Source organism: Manacus vitellinus, unplaced genomic scaffold (assembly GCF_001715985.3).
Source record: "Manacus vitellinus isolate BGI_N305 unplaced genomic scaffold, ASM171598v3 scaffold_81_pilon, whole genome shotgun sequence".
In the NCBI taxonomy this organism is placed as follows: Eukaryota; Metazoa; Chordata; class Aves; order Passeriformes; family Pipridae; genus Manacus; species Manacus vitellinus.
The window spans coordinates 537,905-543,904 of record NW_021940822.1 but is presented as its reverse complement, the minus strand read 5'-3'; the positions used below and the strand labels follow the sequence as shown (position 1 = coordinate 543,904).

Below are 6,000 nucleotides of genomic sequence, written 5' to 3'. Positions count from 1 at the left end.
TCTCTAACCTAAACCCAGGTCCCGGTCTAGATCCCGCTCGAGGTCCCGAGGAAGGAGATATTCTCGGTCACGCAGTCGGAGCCGTGGTAGGAGGTGTGCTTCAGTTTCGTTATTTTATTCCTGTTTTCTTCTTCTGGTTAGAGAAAGCTGCACTTGTACAACTCTTTAATTGATTTCTTTGCAGGTCCAGGTCAGCTTCCTATCGTAGGTCCCGGTCCGTTTCTCCTCGTAGGTCTAGGTCCGTGTCTCCTCGCCGGTCCCGATCGGCTTCCTTGAAGAGATCAAGGTAATTAGTAGAAATTTTTAAAAGACTGTGTGCTTTACTTAGGTTGGAATTTTTTGTTTTACTTAGGTATTGGATAGCAGACTTCAAAAGCTGCTGAGCTCTAGAAGTCAGCTTCTTATAAAGTTTGTGATAATCCTAGTTAAATTCCCTGGTGTGGTAATTCAATGAGTTTTGAGACCTTACACAGCAGCATCTCCCGTAATGAATTTCTATGTGTAAAATGTCTAGTAATCATGTAGGTTTTAAATTCAACATGTGACATTAATTTTTGTTGTGCTGTAATTGTCGTCTCTTCTGGTTGAATTGACTCCTTTTTCATTTATCTTAATTTTTTATTTCAGGTCTAGATCAAGATCCAGATCTAGGTCAAGATCTGTTACATGGCCCCGAAGCAGGTAAGATCTCTTCTGTGACTGCAGATACTTGGTTAGAGTTGCCTAACAGTCTGTTTAGGCTCTCTAACAACTGTTAACATTTTCAGAAAAAGATGTGTTTTCTCTCCACTAACTTAGATGTTTTAAAAAGCAATGCAGAGGATTGTTCTTTTTCTTTTTATTGTTTTGCATGCCACTGACATCCAGGTCACAGCTGTTGGTTTGATCAGGTTGCATTAACAGCTAACAGAGCAAACATTTATCTTAAAAGTTTATTTTTCTTTTTGTAGCACACACAAGATTGTGGATTCTTCCCATTATTTTTCAGAGAAATCAGGATGCCCTTCTGGCAGTGTATTAGTGCATGTAACCAGGCAAGTCCTGAAGGACTTGGTAGTGCCCTGAGTGCTGCAGATGTAGTTCCAGCTCTGTTGAATAACAAAGTGTTTGTCTGCAGGAGCTGACTTCAATTTGAGATAAGCACCTATTAGAATTATTCTGTACCAATAAACGTGTAATGAGTAATGACCAAATTGTAAAGGAACAACAATTCTCTTAAATTCTAGTTCGTAGTAAGTAAATGCAGCTGGTGTTTCACGGAGCCTTGTCCAGGCAGTGTGATTGACAGGCTGGATGTGCTGGATGGACTGTCAGGAGAACAAGAGTAAATTGAAGTTCTGCTCTGGAGATGGTGTTGCTTATGCCTCAGCCCATCCCCGTGCCTGCTGTCCTGGTTTGGGGGCTACTCTTTGAAACAAGTAACATAATGGTTAACCACGAAGAAACACAGGAAAATAAAGAGAACCTTTTATCTGAAGGGAGAAAGTAGAAAAGCCTAAAGCTGAAGGCAGCATTTTCTGACAGTGGAACAGCAAGCAGTCATGGGAGTTTTGAGGGAAGGGAGAGGTGAAGACCAGAAGATGGCTTAATTAAGAGCAGACACTCACACAGAGTAGTCCAGAAGCTAATAAAGAGAGAAGGAAGTTCCCCAAGGCAGTAGATCAGGTACACTTTTCTGCTTGTTGAATCTTAATACCAGTTGTTTCAACATGACTTAATCATGGCTCATCAATGTTCACTCTTGGTGATGAGCAGAAAACAGCTACAGTCAGCAGATTCTCAAAGGAAAGAACATCTTGATTTTACCACCATTGTTTTCTCTTTTTCAATACCAGGGTGGTTTTCTGCAGGGTAAAAGATACCTTTAGTGACATTTCTGGACTATTGTGTGACATCTTTCATTGTGAGTAGAAATTAGGTGACTGAGGCAGAGGAAGTTACAGATGTACAGGTGTAAAGAAGTGGCAAAATAATGGTACTTAACTCCAAGGAGGTCACTGCTACACTTCACATGAGGCAGTTGAAAGGTGGTTTCTTTACAGAAGAGTCCAAAGAATGTGTCACACCTGGAGAAAAGCTCTGTATTCATGAGGACAGACTAAACAAGTACATGATGTTTGCTGGTTTGACAGCATCACAACATACATCTGGAAGTTGTTGTGGAAAGCCTTGGATGTGGAATATAGAACACTTCCTTTGGGGATCTAAAAATTTCAGTTTAGGCAGTATTAGTGTTTCTCATGGTGCAGCAGTCTTATCTCAAAGACTGACATTTAGGACAGTTTTTTTCACAAGGATTAAGTTCAGACATTTCAAAAAATATTTGAAGCAAGTGTACGTATAAGATGAACTTCACAGAGGAGAAGGATACTTGAGGAATGTGCTGTCTGCAGCCAGTTTAACTGTAGTGGTAGATGTCTCTCAAGCCTAATAAAACTTGCAAGTTTAGAGCACGGCTTTATATTAGCTGTGTGAAAATACTGGTCAGGATTTGGGTTGTTCATGTATTCCTGCCACCTGCATCAGCAAACACTAGTCATCAACCAGGGACCAAAGTACTGAGCAACATGTGCAGCATCCATGTTTAAAGCTTTCTTCTGAAACTTAGCAGGCAAAGCCCTGGAAAGTTGCAGGATTCTTTGTGTTCAGCATGACAGTTCTCACACACTGAGTGTGACTGCTGCTGTCTCAAACATGGGAACATGTGTGCTATCAGCTTCCATGCTGAGCTGTGTTTTTTTCTCTTTGTTGTAGGTCTAGGTCTCATGGCAGATCAAAGTCTGGCTCTCCAGCTAAGAGGTGAGCATGCACAGATAGAGCCTGCAGTAGTGTCTCAACTTCAGTGCTAGGTTTGCATGATTAACAGAGCCTGGTCCTTTAGAAAAAAAGTCTCCCAACACGGGCCCCCACCTAATCTGTTTGTGATATGACAGAGATTATAAAATTTTCTCTGTCACTCTTGGGAATATGTTCCCAAAGCTGTCCCTTTGTTTTCATTAACTCTTTGTAGTTTCCAACATATTACTAATTTTTTGTGGGTTTGTGCTCCGTTGTTATATTTTTCTATCCATAAGAAAAAGGGCCTGAGCTTTGTTAATGCTGTTGATAAAACAGCAGGAATCTGTGGTGATGTTTCTCTTCTCAAAGCCTCACGTCAGTACTACCCCTTGCTTTTCTGTTCTATCTGCTGAAGACAGTTGCTTAAAATTAATCTCCTTGCTAAATGAATAGAGAGTCCCTGTCAGAGTAAAAGTTGATTTGAAAAATTTGATGTTGGAAGGACCTTCTGGCTAGATCCCATAATAATTGAATTGCTTTCTGATGTGCTTTTTTTTTTAATATAAAAGTTTTGAATGTGAAAGTATTTGATCTTTAAGCTGCATTGCTGATATTCTGTTTTGACAGTCGGTCAAAGTCCCGATCACCATCTCCAAAGAGAAGGTATGTTGATCTCCCTGCTAGTAACATAGACTCCGTAGAGCTGGCATTTTAGTATCTGCATTGATTTCTGCTGAGGAGTTTGACTGCTGCTTGTAGGAAAATACTGGAAAGGTGTTTTGGTGAAATCTCTTTGACAGAAATAATGTCATGGTTGTGGCTTTATATATGGTAATATGTATACACGGTAGTAATTCCTCAGGGTACTGGTTAGGCAGCAGTGTTATGTCCCATCTTTGTCTGCTCCCCTGTTCCTTTCAGTTCACTGACAGTTTCATTGCATAGAGACTGATAAGCTTAAAACACAGAGTAAATGTAGAAATCAGCTTTCAGTCTCATTAAAAGCTCCATGGAGGTTGGGGAAGGTGGAGTAACCTGGCACAGCAGTCAGGAATGGAAGATCAAGCCTGTGACTTTTACTGCTGTCACATAGATTATTTGTTCTATCCCAATAACTCAGTAAAGTTTTCTCTCTGTATGTATGCATTATGTGTAGTGACAGAACCAGCAGCACTTTCTCCCTAATTTGAATTCTTTAATAGTTCATTTTTACAACTTCAGTGTCAAACAATCACAAGGGTGTGAGTAGGTACTCACAAACGCTGAATGATCACAATAGGTTTTGACAAGCTGATGTTTCAGAACAGCGAAGAGGTATCCTACCTCTCTGAAGGTCACTATTAGTAATTAGATAGCCCGACAGTAATCACTTGTAAATTGTATTATAAGAATAACAGGAAAGAAATGCAAAAATTTGAAAGAAAAAAAAAGTATCATGTCTAAATCATCAACCTATTACCATTTTCCATACTGATTGGTTATTTTATTTAAAAACAGTGCTTAAAGGGTGCCAGAGTCTAGGTGTCGTCCTGTTGCCTTTTCCTGTATTCATGAACTCCAAAGGACTGCTGAAATGTTAATTGTGGGTTCTTTTCCTTTCAGCCGCTCGCCATCAGGAAGCCCGCAAAGAAGTGCAAGTCCTGAAAGAATGGATTAAAGTTATGAAGTTAATCTTTTAGGAAGAAAGTTATTTTGCTTACATTATTATAAGGGATTTTGTGGTGTCTTTGTAAATGTAAGAATGTAGATAGAAGAGTATATCGACTAAAATTTGGCATGATCTGGGTCTTCTGAGTTAGTCACACCAATAGACTAGCACAGGTCTCTTTTTATTGTATGAAATAACTTCCTGTGATATGAAAATGTGGGACTTTTTTATTGGCACATTGAAATAAAATGTGTATTTTTAACTAAAACCTCTCTGTAGTAACCCTGCTGCTTCTGTTAACATTTGGGTAATTTTAGCTGTGTGCCATGTAATGTGGATGACAAATGTCTAAAATGGGAATGACTAACACTGGTCAGTGTCTTCTCAAGGCAGCCACTTTTCACATCTACTGTTGAATGGTCTTTGGTGAAAGGATTGGTTCCTGCTTTCTTTAAAATGGAATTTAAAATCCATGTCTGTTTACAGATGGATAAAAATTGGCATATGACCGTTTCATTCCTTGATGATTATTTAGTGGGCATTCATTTTTTTCTCTGATTTGCTTATTCTGCAAAGCTTATTCCCTGGTGTTCGACTGGTGATACCAGATGCTCGAAAATTTAAGGATAAACTTTTCTCCAAAACACATCTTTTAAGCAGATAACATCTGCAGAAACCTCTAAAGGTAATAGAAATCATTAATAACTTGACAATTGCTACTTTCATTTGTTTCATTTTTTAGTTCCTTAGGCTGTTAATATAAAGAAAACTTCTTAAAATATCTCAAGGCGGGTTTTCCTTTTTTGAGGGAAGGAGTAAGGCCTTCTGAGCTACTTTCTGAAGGACCTTATGAAAATGTGTTTGAGAGGCGAAAGAAAGCTGTTGCCAGTCTTTCTGCAGCTCACTCAAACTCTCCTCCTTTAAGATTCTCAACTGACCTCAGGAGTTCTAACCTGCTTCACAGAAACTGGTATGTTTTTAAAGCAGCCTCCATATCCTGGAGATGGTTTTGTTGAATTATGCTAATTTCTTACAGCAGATGTACAGCCTGCAGGACTAACTATTTGTGTATAGGTGTGTCAAACTCTGTCCTCATTCTGTATAAAAGAATTGTATGATAAGGCACTTTGTTGACACAGATCACAGTAAAAGACTGGAAACAACGTTAGAAGACTGCACAAACAAACTGGTAGGCAGAGGGGAGAAAAGCAAACTTTTTTTTTTTGCTAGGATGGGATATCTAGCAGATATCCCAGTTTCAGCAGTAAATAAGCACTGAAATGGAAAGCAAGGCCTGTTTGGGCTTCTAAGGCAATCTGTCATAGCAGTTTGCTTCCCATGTGTAAACCACAGCAGAGCAGCTCACCTGGAAACAGTTACAAGGTGAACTTGGGTCACACCTTGGGTAATGTGGTTTTCAAGAACCAGGTTTACTGTTAACATGAAGCTTTTCCAGTGTTAACAGTCCAGATTCTGAGCGTGCTGACCTGCTGCAGCATCATCTGGCCCTTGTGCCTGGTCCTCACTGCTGTGGTGCACCTGGATCCTCCCTGGTGCCCACGATGGGCATTGGG

General features: G+C 39.8%; 1 protein-coding gene and 1 long non-coding RNA gene across 3 annotated transcripts in view; one reads left to right on the top strand and one right to left on the bottom strand.

Annotated features, from left to right (window-relative positions):
* LOC103766080 lies at positions 1 to 4,694 on the top strand. The gene is made up of 6 exons (XR_001922307.2): positions 1 to 93; positions 185 to 286; positions 628 to 681; positions 2,755 to 2,799; positions 3,406 to 3,441; positions 4,381 to 4,694. It is a non-coding gene; the product is annotated as an uncharacterized LOC103766080 (long non-coding RNA).
* Positions 3,953 to 6,000, bottom strand: part of GALM (galactose mutarotase) — a 25,554-nt gene continuing 23,506 nt past the window's right edge. For both annotated transcript variants that reach the window (XM_018085490.2, XM_008933081.3), the window contains one exon: positions 3,953 to 4,418. The gene's annotated coding sequence lies outside the window, so the exon portion shown is untranslated. The remainder of the gene's footprint in view (positions 4,419 to 6,000) is intronic.